This window comes from Stigmatopora argus, chromosome 14, assembly GCF_051989625.1.
Source record: "Stigmatopora argus isolate UIUO_Sarg chromosome 14, RoL_Sarg_1.0, whole genome shotgun sequence".
NCBI classification, from domain to species: domain Eukaryota; kingdom Metazoa; phylum Chordata; class Actinopteri; order Syngnathiformes; family Syngnathidae; genus Stigmatopora; species Stigmatopora argus.
In genome coordinates, this window is record NC_135400.1 from 5,667,890 (window position 1) to 5,686,318 (window position 18,429).

The window sequence follows — 18,429 nt, forward strand, 5'->3', positions numbered from 1 at the left end:
TCTGTTTTTGAAAATCTGATTATTCTTCCTGAGTTAATGGTTTTGTAATGCGAATACCTTTTTATGTAAACACGTTTCAAGTCGCTGGCACTCTCTAATACATTATGAAAAATGAGGACTGAAGAGAAACACATGATTTCATTAGTGTAGCGAGTGTTGGAGAATGTTATGTACAGTAAAGAGTACCATGAGAGCAAGATTTCAAAATTTTGACTTTAACCCAAATATTAGTTGCACGTAAACATACCCAATAAAAATACAGATAATTTTGACTGGGAGGGCCAAATAAACGTACACTCATTCGCCCCTCCCTGTCAAGATCAATTAGATGCCCAGCATCCACAAAGTTAATAGGAGCCTAATTGATAAATATGTTAAAAAATAAGTGCTGTTGAATTCTAAGTATCCTTACTGGCATATTTTAATTTAATGGTACCACATGTCTATTAGAAGGAGTCCAGTAGATTTCTGTAAGCATGTGCGCTTTGATTCTGATTCTAATGAGAGAAGTGACTTTTGGCTCTATCTTAACCAGCCTATGACTGGTCAGCCTTACTACATGTACTACTTCTTTTACTAATACTAGTTTTAGTTTTTAAGGGCAAATTTTGTTTTCATGCAGGGGTTAATAAAACAGGGGAAATGTCCATGTAATTGGATTACAACACCACTTTTGGTAACGTTTAGAAAGGAAACAAGAAAAAAAATCACAATTTTCTCTCACTTGTGAGGGTCATCATCGCAACCATTCATCGTTTTCACAAGACTTCAAAAGATCATTTCCCTCTTTCAATCCATTTATGAAGGCAAATTGTTGACCCTCACAGACAGGCTGTACATGTCATGTGAAATGTTTCAAAGTCAGGGTCACAATAATAAATTAATAGCCACACAACACTCTGTCATCGGTGCACTACAGAATACAGTGGATTGTGAAATGCAGAGAGTTAAATGACCTTGGATGACAACCGCTGGCGCCGATTCATGTGACCCACACGTGGCGAGCGCTTTGATGGTTATTAACCAAGGGTGCATTTTTTAAATCCTCAGGCATGGCTTTATTCTTAATGTAAAAAGAATGTCAAATCTGTTTGGTACAATTCATTCATTCATTTTTTATACAGCTTATCATCACAAGGGTCACGGAGGGTGCTGGAGCCTATCCCAGCCAACTATGGGCACTACACGGGGGACAGCCTGAATTGGTGGCCAGCCGATCGCAGGGCACAGACAAGCATTTACGATCACACTCATACCTAGGGACAAAGTGTTGAACCAGCCAACCCCGCATGTTTTTGGGATGTGGGAGGTACTCTGAAGAAACCCACGTAAGCCCAGGGAGAACATTCATACTCAACACAGGAAGGTTCCAACCTGGGATTGAATCTTCGATCTCTTAACTTTGAGGCCGACACGCTTACCACTGCCCCACAGTGCCGCCTGGTACATTATTATTCTTTTTAATTCTGGATCCTCGAGCGAAGGAATATGGCAGTCACCCAGAGTGCTTCTATTTGAGGTTGGGGAGAGGCAGCTGGTTAGCAGGCAATGTGAACTAAAAGTGAACTTTCAAGCAGCTTTGCTAGTATTCCCAAAGAGTTCAACTCATGATTTGAAACAAAGTACTATGTCACTTTTTTGTCACAAGTATCTCCAGCAAATTCAAAATATTGCTCAAGCTTTTCTCTAGTTGACACTGTAAGAAACATTAGATGATACGCAATGTGGTGAAACTAAGAGCAACCTCGCGAAGGGGAGGCCCAACTGACTCAACAGCCAACCCCTGTTTAACTCATAGCACACATTCACATACGCACACATTGCTTTCACAGTGCATTTACCTCACAGTTCTGTAAAGGCGCAAGAGATGATAAATAAAGAAATAGAAGTTAGTAAGGTAAGCAAGTAAGTAAGATAGACACACACACAATGCAGGGAAATTGCAGTGTAACATTTTGTTGGATCATCAGGGGATATCCCCGATTTGATCACATCACTAGAAATCGGCCCCGATAACGTAATTTTTAGAGGAATGAATCAGCAATTGTTTAATTACTGTCAGCCCCCCATTCATATTGGATTGGATGTCTATCTTCTGTCAATGGCAGTTAATGTGTTAAGAGAGGCAAGCAAGAACAGAATCCATGCCACCTGATGGTGTGGTAGTTCACTAGCCTGATATTTTTGCAGAAAGGCGTGAGATCGATTCCCAAATGTGGCGGTTTGAGTGAGTGTGAATGGTTGTTTGCCTCTATGGGTGCCCTATGACTGACTGGGGGTCAGTCCAGGGCAGCGGTTCTTAACCTTGTTGAAGCTACGGAACCCCACCAGTTCCATATGCGCATTCACCAACCCTACTTTACTGTAAAATAAATTAATGTTTTTTTTTTTAATTCAAGATATATAAATTCCTCGCAGTACTGATTGACCAAGCAATGTCATGTGATCATCTGCAGCCAGTGATGGTCAAGCGCGGCATGTTGTCGTGTATAGACATGATGAGTCGATGTGTCTTGACCTCTGCGGCAGAGGCTCCACCGAACCCCTGAGACCAACTCACCGAACCCCTACGGTTCAATCGAACCCAGGTTAAGAACCACTGATATAAGGTGCAGTCTGCCTTTCGCCCAAAGTTGAATGTTATAGACTCCAGCACCTCACAAGCCTGATCTGATATATATATATATATATATATATATATATATATATATATATATATATATATATATATATACAAGTACATATTCATATTATGCCGCATAACTCATTTGCCAAAACAAAGTAAAGTTAATTTTTCGATTCATTGAAACCACTGTACATTTTTAAAAGACATTTTGAATAATTTCTTTTATATGGCTACAATGTAGGGCTAGCTTTGTTCAAATAGTAAATTATGTTATTGAACCCTCCCTTATTACATCTATGAGGAATTGACAAATCCTCAGAATCACTTGGTTTAAGAGGCCTTGAAAATTAATTAACATCATCCAGACATGCACAGCAAGTGTTGTCTCCCACTCCTCACATAGACACGTAGAATCATTGCAATCCCTCAACCTGCTCATTCAATTGCTCCCTACTGCACAGTTCTCCCATATTTAGCCTCGCTCTTTACTTTCGTTCCATCTGTTCAGCTGGACTTACATTTTCACAGCCACAATCGAGCTTGAGCCACCCTTCAAAATATATCACCTGATGAAAGGGATTCATCTTTTGACTGAGATAATGTAGATGAAGTTGCTGTATGTGTCATTCTAAGCCATTCACAGGAGTTTTCAGCTCTACATTGGGCATTTAGCCTTTTGGTCGAGCAACGGTCTGTGGCTTTCTCATAGCAGGCAAAACATTTTCAATTAAGAATGGCTAAAATGGGTTGGGATTGTATTGTTTACTGCATATTGTGACCGTTGATTGATTATGCAACTGGATGAATTACCAAAACATTAAAGTCTATAGTAAGTATTCCAAAGTGGCCTCCTGTGAGTCCTGATCTAAATCCAACAGAACATCTAAAAAGGAGGTAAATGGTCAATTGAATTGAATCTTGGGAAAATGACTCTTTTCACTTTATTCAAAATTTCTTTTAAAATTGTGTTTCATATTCAACTGGTACCATGTTGCGCAAGCACATATGAGAGCGACTGCTAATTGAGTTAGAGTGGATAAAGTGGCGAGTGATAGTGCTATATTAATGGACAAATACAAAATGTAGCCACTGGGTTCTCCTCTTTTTGATAAAATGCCCATTTTGGGCAATCTTTTCTTCTGTCCGTCAATTTAAATCTTTTTATTTCAACAGATTTCTGTTTTTTGCTTCTTTCCCTCCCAATATGATAGTCCTCTTTGTTCTCTATTTAATTGCACGCTAAGTCTGATACTGCGATTTCTCCTTTTCTCACACATTTGTCTCTCTTTGCTTGTCTCCCACACTATCCTATTGTGTCACTTCTTTGTGTCTTGTTTTCTATTCTCTCTCTTCTGTCTCTGTCTCTCTATCACTCTCTCCCCTGTTACGTGTGCTGTTTAGCTGCGCTTAGCTTCACCTGTCAGCTCAGATCAGAGCTGTGGAGCAGCAACATGACAAACTGCCCTCTGATTCACTCACACACTCATAGACAACACACTCAAGTCCACGTACACTTGTAGGATACATACTTGAGTCATTCATTCATTTTCTCAACCGCTTATCCTCACAAGGGTCGCAGGGGGTGCTGGAGCATATCCCAGCTAGCTATGAGCACCAGGCAGGGGACACCCAGGGGCTAGCCAGTCGGAGGGCACGAGGAGACGGACAGCCACACGCTCACACTCATAAGTAGGGGCAAATTAGAGTGTTCAACCATCTTGCGATGCATGTTCTTGGGATGTGGGCAGAAAGCAGAGTACCCGGATAAAATGCACGCAAGCCTGGGGAGAACATGCAAACTCCACACAATGAGGACCTACCTGGAATCGAACACTCGATCCCAGAACTGTGAGGCCAACGTCCTAACGATTTAGCTGCCGGTTCCGCAGACATACTTGATGCTTTACTGACTTTTACCGTGGCTTATTACTACTGAGCATGGATGCATGCACTACACCAAAGACGCCCAATAAGTCAATCCTGAGCGACTAGTTGATTATTTCAAAGATAGTATCAGTTGAGAATGGCATTCCTCATTTGGAAGGAGAAAAAAATGATAGTCCATGGAGAAAGCTATGTATTATTTTATTATCTTTTAATTGACAAACTGGTAAAACAGTGAAGTTCCAGCAGAAGAACTAATGTCAGCGCACCTTACGCCTCTCAACGACCCCTGGGAGTAGTTGGAAATGATTAAATTGAGGCTTCAAACCCTTCCCAGATTAAATGTATTGGGCTATCAATAGGAGTTTTCAATACCAATTTCCCTGTTTGACTAACTACCACTACACATACTCTGTGAATAGGCTGGCAGGCAGTGAGTTTAGCTAATGAAAACTTTTAAGAGATGTTTACTGTAGTGACCACAGTCCCTGAAAGGGTTAATGGCAAAGTATTTTATTGAATTATTCCCATTTCTCATTTAAAGAAGGAGACAGACGTGTATCAAGAGAATGAAATAGGCTCTTTGCAATGTTCTTATAGCTGTCACTGAGGGGAAACCTCATAAATCCACTTAATGGCTGCAGCTCGGCTGGTTGGAAGCTCATCACGTAAAGGGATACGGGAAGCTGGGGTAAATAGTGAGAGACAGATGGCGGCATAAAAAGATTTATAGGCAAAGTGAACAGTAAACAACAGCTCATGATATGCTGCATGCGTATGTGAATGTGTAAATAGTGTGACATAATATGACTGAAGATGTAACCCTTACTCACAAAACAAACTCAACCAGGTAGGCACATTTATTAAATTATTTGGGTTATCCATCGAGTTCTTCTCTAGACACTAACAGGATTGGTAAAACGTTTTTAATGACCAAAAATAGTCACTTGTCTCATCAAGGGTTAAAGCTCTTAAGTTTCAACTATAAATAGCTGTGACCACTGTCCCTGAAAAGGTTGAATAATAGGAAAGGAATTTTACTAAAAAGTATATTTACCATATATTTGAGATTATAAGTCACACTGGCCAAACAATGCACACTAAAGAGGAAAAATATGTATATACCAGTGGCGGGCCGTCAGGGCCTTCAAGGCCTTCTCTGCTGGCCTAAGAAATATCTGAATCATATATTATATTTTGTCCATCAATACTTATTAAATAATTCCAAATTGTCTGTTAGCTTCCTTTCATTGCTTTTCCCCCTGGTTGCACTGCTTCCAGATGTCTGTTTTCATATTGAAGCATTTAACCAATCACATTTCAGCCATTATTTGTTGCCAGGGTTAGAAATCTGCCTCAAGGCCTTCACAAGCAGTTTTGCAGGCTCTGCGGCATTAAACAAGCGTCAATAAGACTGTTGCTTTAACCAATCAGATTTCAAGTTGGCAACACCACAATGCCTTGTCGCAGGCGTAAGGATACGTCATTGCCTTGTCGCAGGCGTAGGGATACATCATCGCTTTCACCAACTATGATTGGCTAGGGATTAGCCAGAGCTACCAAACTGTATTTGGAGCAAGCTGCACAAGCAAATATATTGTTGTGTTGATTTAAAGCCATTTTCAAGACGGACTATGCCAGAAATACGACAGGACAGGCTCGACTTTCAGCATTAGCTTCGATGGCGATAGAAAAGGAGGAAAGAAAGGAGGATGGATATTGTGTACAGTTAAAAAGGATTTTTGGTGAGTAAAATATGGCTATATTCCTAAATAATATTTCAATTGTATAAGGTTATTATTGATGATTTTTTATGTGTCGCAGTTGTAGCTGCCGTAGAGGTTTTATAGCCATAAAATAGTTTTGGAGGGTTGGATTGATTCCGATAGCTGAAGGCGTCACTAGGAAATTCACGGACCTCCACTGGTATATACATTGCACTGGAGTATAAATCAGATTTTTGGGAGGGCAAATTATTAAAAATTGATACTTGTTGGGTTTAAATTGACAGACATGGGTTGACGAGACAATCAGAAACACCTGGGTCACAAAAGAGGCAGCAAGCAGGACATATACAAGCTGCGGGGAAACAACAGGTGAACTCAATAAGCAATCACAGGGACAGGTCACACGGGGAAAAAAACACAACAAAACCAATCCCTAAAGAAATAAAAGTGCCTGTCCATTTGCAAAAACTTTAGGACATCATCCAGCCTAAATGAGAGGTATTCTATCGTGAATTGGGTTCAGAAAGTTGCATTCTAAGGTCACGCTAATCCTCTCCTGCCACTAAATGGAAGCAGTTAACATCTGTTGGAACATCCACTGCCTTTGAGCCACAATGTGTGTTCAGCATACAGAGAGGAGTGCATCCTTCTTAAGATTTATCACGGTCATTTGTGCAAAGAGAGGCAGGAGCATTTGTATATGGGTAGAATGCAAAAGCAAAGGGAGGAACAAACAGGTGAAATGAGGCACATATGAGGGTCAAAAGAGTACAGACCGCAGACTTTGACCAAGGTTGAAATCGGAGCAAAAGAGTAAAAGCAGTTGAAAATATTAGACTGTGACATTCATTTCATTCTGGGGCAGTGGAAATATTTTAAACTATTTTTTGAAAGAAATCAGATTTTTTCAGTGGCAAAAATCAACAACTTTAATTTCCTTAATTTACCAATCTATCAACATTTTCAACTGAAACGTTTGATTCATCTTGTTTTGATCCTGAAGTGAAAGTTAAAGTACCTTTCTTGTCAATTCTACACAAATGTGTGGACTGAAATATATTTTATTTCAAACCATAAGTCCAAAAAACATTAGATAGCATTAAATACACGATGCTGCAATTTTTTTTAAAATGGTCAGAAACTATTTATAAATTAAGAATACAGTGGTAACTCTACATACAAAATTAATTTGTTCTAAAAGTGTTTTTGTAACTTGGATTTTTTTTGTAAGTGGAAATGCTTTTTACATGGAAAACCCCTAATTCATTCCAATTATTTTAAGATCCCCAATACTACTAATTCACTCGATTTCTCCACCCTTGCTATGGCACTGCTTTGCTGAATGATAAATATAGGTCATTAAAATAAGTTTTGTGATTCTTTGGAGAAATAGCATACCTATAGCAATGAGGATGTCAACAAGACACAATGCCCCAATTTCTGTTGGTACTCTGCATTTTCTTCATCACCATATGTTGTCCTTATTCCCTTGTCTTCCATGGCACCTCTCTATGAGCTTATTTGTCTTCAGCGTGTTTTCATGCCAGCTGTCTCTGCCTGGCTTACTTCCGCACATCTATCTTTTAACAGCCGAGGCCCATTAATAAGCTAGATTACTTTGTTATGGTGAGAGTAGGCAGTTTCTAAATCATATTTTTGCAGCCTATAGAATATTCTGTACGAGTGATTCATGCTACTTTTAACATCAAATGGAGCAGTGATTGGCCTAATAAATTGATAATTGTGGTGATGTTTTACAAAATAAAGCTCCCCATAGATACTGTTTTTCCCCGTCTGCTTTTTGGTCGCGCTTCACCGCCTCCATTCTTTGACCAATTCACACCGTTGCAACTTTAAAATGTTACAAAAATTCATGCAACAGAGACAATTCGGCATCTGGTGTTTTAGTTGATAAATATACTTGGCTTATTAAAAAAATAAACAACTTTAATTTCCTAAAGTTAAATATTTAAATTTTAAAATTTCTACATTTATTTCATCTTACATTTTCAATTCCAATAATTTACAATTACTTAACAAAAAAAAGGAAATAAAGCCGTGCAAAAGTTGTATACAGTTTTTGCCCAAAACATATTGTTCAGCCTAAATTTGACATAAAACATGCCTGCTTATTTCAAAAGGCCTAATTCTTTTGCATTGGGAAAAATGAATAGGAGGTGATCTGAAAAAGTCCTGAAATCAAAGGAGGTGACCCAGAAATATATATTTTACTGGAAATGCACTCAAATCAGCTCAGGAAGTGATATTGAAATACCCCAAAATGTGTCGGATGTGATTCATAATCAGCATGAATCTGTAAGCACCATAAAATTAACTATTCCAAAATTAACTCATTGCCTGTCGTTGACAAGGATGGACATCCAATCAATTTTTAACTGTTAGGACTAGCTGTGAATTCTCATTTTTCAGTGTCATTAACGGCTCTAGTCATCCAATCCATTTTGATTCAAAATGGATTATATGTCAAGCGCCTTTCAGTGGCAGCCAATGAGTTAAACGAACAAATGTTCGTTCTTCTCTCGGAAAATGGATTGAACGTCCTGTGATTTTCTTTTGTTTCCACGTTATTTCACTCATTTTTCACAGGAGTCCATTTGTTCCCATTCTATCTCAAGGCTGTGCCATCGCACTAGTTCTTCAATTTATCTCTTTCCTACTTTGCTTTTTCCGTCCTTCTGCCTGCGTAAGACTTGACATTGAGTTATTGGCTTGATTAGAATACGGATGAAGAACTTCCGTCCACATTTGGAGTTTCTCTTTTGTACAAAGGCTGTAATGCCAACCTATAATTACTTTGGACATCACTCTTCGAGAGAAAAACCTTTGCTATTTGTAGTGTAGCAACAATAGCATATACTGACCAATACCATGTTTTCATTTTTTTTTAAATATCGTATTATATATTTCAATACTTATTACTGCATACTCATTTGAATATAAAGTCAATGCTACCATGACTTCTTCAGACACTGATTACCCCATTGGCTGCCATTCATGGTGCTAGGCGTCCAATCCATGTGAGGTGGGATGTTTGCATGAATGGTTGTCCACTAGTGATAAACTAATTGAAATATAGGGCAGATGATATTTGGATGCCACACAATTAGACATCTCTTATTTCACTGGGCGTACGTTACACTGACATTGGCAAATATTGTTCAATACCTCAGTTACTCTTGTCAAAATATTTAAAATTAATAGCAAATATGCTGTAGGTGCCACTTTCATCTTCAATATCTGCGTATGGAGGCGTAAATGGGACAAAGTGGCAGAGAAAGTGCAGAAATGATCAAAAATACAACAATAGGGGAATATGAACAATGGATGGAAGCACAGCACAGGCAGGAGGATGAAACAAGAGAGAAAAATAAAGATTTCAATTTCCCCTTTTCTGTCTTCTCTGTTATGGCACACTAGTTTGAACTTGAAAGTATAGTTATTTTTGAGTTAGTATAAAATAAGAATATGAACGCTGGAAAAAGGGATGGTAGAAAGATAATCCCCAATTGAATGTAGGTTACTTTGTAGAAGTGAGAGAGCCAGCCAACGGTAAAAACAAGTGTTAAGAATTATGCAAACATTTTCATTGCAAGTAGATGAGCGCCATTCAAGAGAAGAGTCAATATTGCAGCAATCTGGTTTGCATCTCAAAAGACACCTAAAACAATGATGAATAAGAAACTTGACATTTAACAAAAAGATGCATGTTTATCATTAGGCCTACAGGAGGCTGTTATTCTCTTCTAGTCTGATGTGTGTCATCATCCAGCTGTCTTAAAGGCTCAGCTAGTAGCCAAACAAGCAAGACAGAAGATTATGCATTTAAAAAGTCATTCATTTGACATTGACAATTGTATTTGTTCAATTGATCAGATTTGTAGATAGTGCTACTGAAATGCCACAACTGAATTGGTTATTTAAGATACGTGACAGTTAAAGGAGGACATGCGTTAACAAATATTTGTGCACTAAATTTACTAGGATCTTCTGTCATACTATTTGAGAAAAATGAAAGGAACCTTTCAAATCCCTCTGTATGTTCATTCATGAACACATCAATAGGAAACACCATTTCCTGCAAACTTCGACTCCATCACTGTCAAATGTATTCCTTAATTTTAACAAGCCAATCATAATAAATTCAGCTGTCAGGCTCTTTAACAAAACAAATGGCTGAGTGTTAAGACCTACCGTATGCACATCTATGTGTATGTATGTATATATGTGCTTATATATATGTATGTATGTATATATGTGCTTATATATATGTATGTATGTATATATGTGCTTATATGTATGTATGTATGCGTATATATATATATATATATATATATATATATATATATATATATGTGCGTGTATGTACACGTGTGTATATGTATATATATATATTTCAGCAACACGCTTATTTATTTATATATTTATTCATGGATTTATTTATTTATTAACTTACTTATTACCTATCTATTTATGTCTAAAATGCCTTTCCTATTTCTGCATCCTCACCCTCTTGCTACTGTGACAACGAAATTTCCCGAATACGGGATGAATAAAGTTATCCAATCCAATAACCATGTTTTCACAACTTATTGTTGAAGCCAGACCAGAGTATGCAAGACTGAGTAACAATAGTGTGAGCAATGTACTCTATATTAGCTATCAGTTGCTTTTTTTAGCTTTGAAAAAGCATCCAAAGATAAATTTTTGCAAATTTTACTTGAATATTTCTAACCATCCATTTTAGCTATTAACAAAATTTCAACATGACTAAATGTGATCAAACATCCAATGTTTTTCTACTGTTTAATATTTATCATATTTTTGTTTTTAAACTTCTTGAGCAATTTTAGAATTAAAGCACCCCATTCCTCATTGATCAAGTTACTATCAGATGTGTTGTAGTGTTCAGTTTTGTGTGATATGCTTTGAAGCATCCATAGACTAGAAGTTATATGGCACACAGACAGTCATGATGCTTTCCACTGTGCATGGTCCAGCAAGCAGCTCCATGTAAGCAGTTGATTTTCTGTCACTGCGACTTGTACCCAATGTCAATCTCCTCTGGAACAAGACCATTATCAGGATAACTGGAGTGCAAATGGAACCCTCGTCGGATGTCGTGCTCCTAAAGTTACGCTACACATCTAGTACATATAGTAAAACCCAGGACACAATCCGATATATCAAGCAAGAAGGCATCATTTTGGTATGTAAAATATTCTTCCAATATGTGATAACCTGTCCAAGGTACGAGGAGGTAGGTATTGCATATAATTGAAATGCTGCAGTAGACTTCACTTTCTGCAGCCAGCATTTAAGGCACACACACTAGCTATACTCCTTCTTTAAGCGAGTTAGCAAGCAAGTGAGTTAGAGAGATTTGAGCTAGACCAGAGTCTCAAACCAAAGTGGAACATGGTCTTTGTAACCAAACGGTTTAACTAATTAGGTTTGTCCTAAAATCCACTTGCACAAGGTGTCCTCTTGTTTGGTTTGAATGACAACCTGCACCAACTGCTGCCCTTTGAGGACCGATTTGAGACCCCTGAGCTAGACGAACACCTTCAGAGACTGCATGTTTGAACTGAAATGCTGTCGGTTTTGTATTTGCCTGGTTCAGTGTTGTGGCATCATTTTAATGGCTCAAAAATGAGTTTTTCTATATTTTTTACTTTTTTTTGCATACATACGTACATTTGCACACATATTTCATACAAAACTGGTATACTTTTTTAATTTTTAAAGGTTTTATAGTGCCTAGTATTAAAGACTGTGGAACAAAGTATGGTAAAATATGTCTCTACTTACAAAAGATCTAAGCTACAAAACAAGTTCTAGAACCAATTAATTTCGTAAATAGAGGTACCACTGCTTTCGTAATGTAAATATTTGTCTGACCTTTTATTTTTTTTAAATGGCAGTATTGTGCCCATGTTTTCATTTTAGAGGTACAACTGTATAAGTACAGTGGAAGAGGGGTTAGCACTTCCGCCTCACAGTGTTGAGATCAAGGGGTCACTCCCTGGTGGGTTCTGACCTTCCTGTGTACAAATTGCATGTTCTCCTCCTCCCTGCGTGAGGTTTCTCATAGGTTCTCTGTCTATGATAAAATGAGAGCAGCAACCTTGATTGAGCTACTGAAAAAAAAGATGAAATAGAATTCTCATAGGAATAGACAAAAAAAAGTTTTATCTTTATATGCTGCAGAGAGCTACTGAAGGGTTGTCTGCAGCATATTCCGCCGCCCTTCGGGATAGTTTCCACAGTTAGTCCTACATGACATTACTAATTAACCTCTTAGATATAAAACTTTATCCAAGATACATTTGAACGTGTGAGATTTTAATTCAAAATTCGTATAACTGTTTAGAGGTTGGTAGCCCAGTAGGGAAGTGGTTAGCACGTCAGCCTCACAGTTCTGGGGTTGACGGTTATATCCCAGGTGGGCCCTCACAGTGTGGAGTTTGCATGTTCTCTCCAGGATTGTGTGGATTTTCTCCGGGTTTCCTCCCACATTGCAAAAACATGCATGTAGGCTGGTTGAACACTCTAAATTGCACCTACGAAAGAATGTGAACGTGAATGGTTGTCCATCTCCCCGTGCCCTGCGATTGGTTGGCCACCAATTCAGGGTGTTTTCCGCTTGGTGCCCGAAGTAAGCTGGGTTAGGAGCCAATAACCCCCACGACCCGTGTGAGTAGTTCAGAAAATGAATACTTATAATTGACAACATTAGTCATTTAATTCATAAACTGGGAGTACTGGCTTTGAGTGCTCAGGTTCGAGTGCCATTGACAGCGGTAGACATACTCCAGCTCAAAATGTGTTCCATTTTCAGTTGATAAGGGAGTCAAACATTTGTATAGAAAATGCAATGAGAATGTTCAACTGGGTACACTATAATCAATTTGGAGCTATTTGTGAATTCAGTTTTAATTATTTATCATTCAAGGAAAGCAGTCTCTTCATTTTTATGACAATGATTTATTAAGCACTTCTTGAAAATAGCTTGTCCCTCGTGTGGATGTGTTTTCAAGAAACTGAGGGCTTAAAAACATCACAGGGTGAAAATAATCATAGTTATCATCCGCTCCCAAATCCCTGTAGAATTATGAAGGAATGACCAAATTATTATCACAGTAAGAGTTTGGAAATGTATTTTCTTGACCGCTGTGCCTTAAAAAATGTGTTCGAACAATGACTAGTGCATACTGGGAAATAAATGTATTTTTTGTTTGAGACAGCTGTTCAAAAGTTCGCACTTAAGAGCTTTAAATCTGTAAAGGGCATGTGACTACTTTTAGTTAAATATTAGCAATTATGGGAGGATTGGCCATGAATGCCTTTCAGTGCCATTGATGGTGCTAGATCTCCAATCCATTTTGACTGGGAAGGACAAACAAACATTTATTTGGCCAACCCAATTAAAATTGATTATACGTCTTGTCCTGTAAATTGCAGCCAAAGAGTTAAAAAAGTGAGATTTTTTTTTAAAAAGGATAAAAACAACAACAAATGGAATAATTTGTGCATGGAAGGGTGAAAGTATCCAAATATTTCAACTTAAATATCCCATGAAAATAAAGAAGGAAAGTGGGGAATAATCATTTTTTAAATTAAATTATTATTGTTAATGTGTTACTAAGGCCAATATCATGTCATGTTTGACGTAAGTTTGAGATATTTTGCCACACCAATACCATATTCAGTATGAGTATTTGAATGTGATTGTGCTAGCGTGTTTGTCCTTGATGTTTTCCAGATATTCTTCTGCTCAATTCACATAAAGATGGGAATTAGCCCTCAGCTACAATCTTACATATTTACATATATGGTTCATTAACATGAATATAAATATGTTCATTAATATGTGCTGTCCCTCATTAAATACATCAAACTCAAACTTTTATTTGTTGTCATCAAACAAATGTTTTACTCCAAACCGCTATTAAACGATAACCGGATAGATATACAAGATGTGAATCTGTTGGTTTCAATGCCATTTGGAAAACAAAAACGTCCAGTAATGTAATGCCCAACACTTTCCATTAATAGCATTACCCAACTCATCAAAAGTCATTCCCCAGAAGAGCTTTGCATTCAAGGGCACAACCAATTGAATGATTCACAAGGGATCCAAACAGCCATTTCCATGGGCCATTCTATTGCTATACTGTATTGTATTTCATCCTCAATGCTTTCTATTTCCTTTATTGTTCAGCCGCAGTGGCACTTTTCATCATCGCCTGTGACAGGTGTTTACAACAACAGCAATGAGCGGTCACACAACTCCGCTTTTTGTCAAACTGTTAAAGCCCCAGTTCGAATCTCAGCCCTCATGGTTTTGTTTTCCAAAATTTATCGGTACAGTTAATCAACGGATCAGAAACAAGTTGTTATGTCCAAAAATATCATCCATCGCATCAATGTGGATTCATTCCTGAGTACAAATATACCAGTCAAATAATTTGCAAAGTATTTCAGTAAAATTCTGAACTCCCACATTTAAACAAATAATTTAAGAGAAAGTTGTTGGCAACAAGTTTGGAAAATATTTGGTGTATTTACTTCCTTCTACGCAATCATTTATCAAAGCTTGTGTTTTGTTTTGAATGTTGTTTTACCGTAGAATCAAACATTGCAGAATAAGACATGACGACAAAAACAGACTCTTGAGAGATGAAGAGCCGCGCGATGGAGGAAGACAGATTACGCACAGTTATAATGAGAGGTGTGCAGGTGTTTTGGTGTGTTGTGCTGCACATCATTGAGAGTTGTGATTGCGTGACCCAAGCTTTCTACACATTGCCACCTTTAACAGCTTTGTGGCTAGATTTATTTTTGTCTTCTGCCACTATGTTGTAAAAACACACATGTCACAACGCACTGACGACCGGATTCCTTCTTGCTGGCAGCTGCGTGAAAGAGCTTTACAATCTAAGGCTGAGAATGAATTTGGAAATGTGATTGCTGTGCAAAGATAACCTCAGCCTTTCAGAATGGAAAAAAATAATTGTTCATCAGACAACATCTGTTGGCAACATTTGACATTCCTTTCTGTCTTGATTTAAAAATGGTTCCTCAAGTGTTTTAGGTATATCACGTGACATTCTTCCATGTAAATGCCACAAGGAGCAAGAATTAAGTCACACTTAACATTCCCCTTTTAAGGGCGTAGTCTGGTCTAATGAAAATGAAACACTTCCTGCTCCCTTTATATGGAAGGTTAAATGCTAATGGGTTTTGTTTGCACGGTGCCTCAGACTGAGCTGGAGAGCAGGTGTTTGTGGACAGTCGCATATAAGAAAGAAAATGTTAATATCTAGATGCAAACCTAAAAGGCAGCATTCGTTAGATTTTCTACAAGACAATGCTATACTATCACCATCTGGGAACACTCATCAAAGGCACATGAAATATACCCGATTGTATTTCACACAGGCATTCCTGAGAACTAACTATTTACTCCAGATAAAACACCAATGCATCAATGTAGCATCCACAGAAACAACTGTTAAACTGTTAATGTGCACACATGCACGCTGCATAGATACAGCCAATGGCAATTCCTTATATTTGCTGATGGAGGTTCTTCAAAAGCAGGTTTAGGAGATACAGTGGTACGTTTTTTTTCATTCAGTTTCCAAAGCGCTTATCCTTTCAAGAGTCGCGGGGGTGCTGGAGCCTATCCCAGCCAACTACAGGCCCAAGGCCGCGGACAACCATTCATGCTCACGCTTATACCGAGGGATAATTTTGAGTGTTCAACCAGCCTACCATGCATGTTTTTGGAATTTGGGAAGAAACCGGAGTACCCAGAGAACATCCAAACTCAACACAGGAAGGTATGACCTAGGATCGAAACCTTGATCCCGGGAGTGTGAGGCCAATGTGCTAATCACTCTTTCACAGGTCTTCACAGTGGTACCTCTAATTTGTTGCAACCGTTCTAAATCCCTCATATCCCCCAATTAGGGTCATGCATGTTTTTGGAATGTGGGAGGAAACCAGAGTACCCAGAGAAAGCCCACGCAGTGATGGAGAACATGCAAACTCCACACAGGTGGACCGACCTGGATTTGAACCAAAGACCCCAGAGCTGTGAGGCCGACGCGCTAACCACTCGCACCACCGGGCCGCCTCAAGGTGTTACTGTATTGTGGTAACTATGAAGGTGGAATTTTATTTTGACAGGTGACCGCAAATCAAAAGAATCATCTGAGCAATTGCTTCATTTACCTTATTCAATGTCATTGAGGGCGTCTTCTTCAGTTTGAATTCGAGACTGATATCGATCGTTTTTTACAAAAGTTGTCCAGTTTTTGCCAAAACCGACAGCTCCAGCATAATTCATCAAAAACTTCCTCATTTATTTCCAATGGTTGTATTCTTTTGCAATTACAAAAAAGAAAAAAAAAACTGACCTCAAATGAACAAGAAGTTTTGTTAAAAAAAATCTCCAAGAAGACAATTTCCTAAGACCAGCAATAAATGACCAGAAATATACAAGAAATTCCTCCCTAATGCCCCGAAATGTGCAGGAATCATCCTACAATGAACAGGAAGTGACTCTAAAAACCCTAAAATAACCAAGGAAGTGACCAAAAACTAACACATGGCCTGTCATCGCTAATGATAAACATCTAGTTGATGTGTGCATTGAAAACTGGCTGTGAAAGCTCATCCATTGGTGCCATTAATGACGCTAGATGTCCAATCCGATTATGGGCGTCATGAGTGAACGCACAACATTAACGGCATGACAATGAGTTAAATGAAAGAATGTGCATTCGCTCCTCCCAATCTAAATAGATTGCATATATGTTGCCATCAATAGCACCCAATGAGTGAGTAACTACACATATCCGAGGCTAACATGTACAAGAGCTGCCAGAATTCATCATGTCCTGGGTGCCGCAAGGCCGTATTCATTTGCTGGTGTCCACTATTCCACTCCATCGTCTTACTCATATACTGAGTAGGCTTCCAGATCTAGTAAGGACGCCTTTTCAAAGGGGTCCGCCTGGTACAATTTTTAACATTCAACATGCTGGCTGATCAAACCCAACACACTGACACACACCCTGTGTCTCTCCCTCGCCCTCGCTGCTCTGTACGCTAGAATTAACTGTTGGCCCCTCTCCACTCACATCCAGTCAATATTCCAGCAGTCCCAAAACCACCCGCTCTCTTTGGATCATTCACTGGAGGCTAAACATTGGCAGAGTCACAGTTGTGTCACAGCAATCAATCCAGCATCCATGTGAAATGGCTATACCACCAGTATGCAAGCAAAACACAACAAAACTCCATGTTTTGTCAAATTCTTATCCAGTAAAATGGACTATAAGGTTATAATCCAAGTGAAAAATTGGCTATATCTTAATATTTTATGATCCATCTTTCGGACGAAGTAACATCATACTAAATAAATATGCACGTAAAATATGATTTTAGCTAATTGAGGTTTTATTCCGAGATTAAATAAGAGCTAATTGTAGTATATCATAGGAAAAATAATATCTTATCTACAGTAAATGATGAAAGATATATATTTACAGTGGTAGCTCTACTTACAAAATTTACTTAGACCCAGAACTAGTTTTGTAACTTGGCTCTTTTGTATGTAGCACAGTATTTTATATGTAAATTCTCTAACTTGTTTCATGGTCCTAAAAAAAACTATCAATTAAACCGTTAAAAATGATCCAATTTTCCCAATATTGTATGAAAGATAAGGAAACACAAACCTGAGGGAAAATATCAAGAAAATTATTATGTATATATATATACATATATATACGTATATATATGTGTATATATACGTATATATACATATATACGTACATATATTTATATATATATATACATATATACACATATATATATACGTATATATATATATATATATATATATATATATATATATATATATATATATATATATGTATATATATGTGTGTGTGGGTTTGCTTTGTCCTTTGTCTGTTGCCCAACGTTAACTTCCACCTTACACTGTTTTTGCATCCTATATATATATATATATATTGATTTATTGATTATTTTTTATGTGTCGCAGCTGTAGCTGCAGTAGAGGTTTTATAACCATAACATAGTTTTTGAGGGTTGGATTGATACGTTGAAGACGCTACGAGAAAATGCACGGACCGC

At 38.0% G+C, this 18,429-nt stretch overlaps 1 protein-coding gene across 1 annotated transcript in view; it reads right to left on the minus strand.

Moving 5' to 3' along the window:
- Positions 1-18,429, minus strand: part of LOC144088923 (protein shisa-8) — a 69,513-nt gene that overhangs the window by 47,001 nt on the left and 4,083 nt on the right. The gene's annotated exons all lie outside the window — the stretch shown is intronic.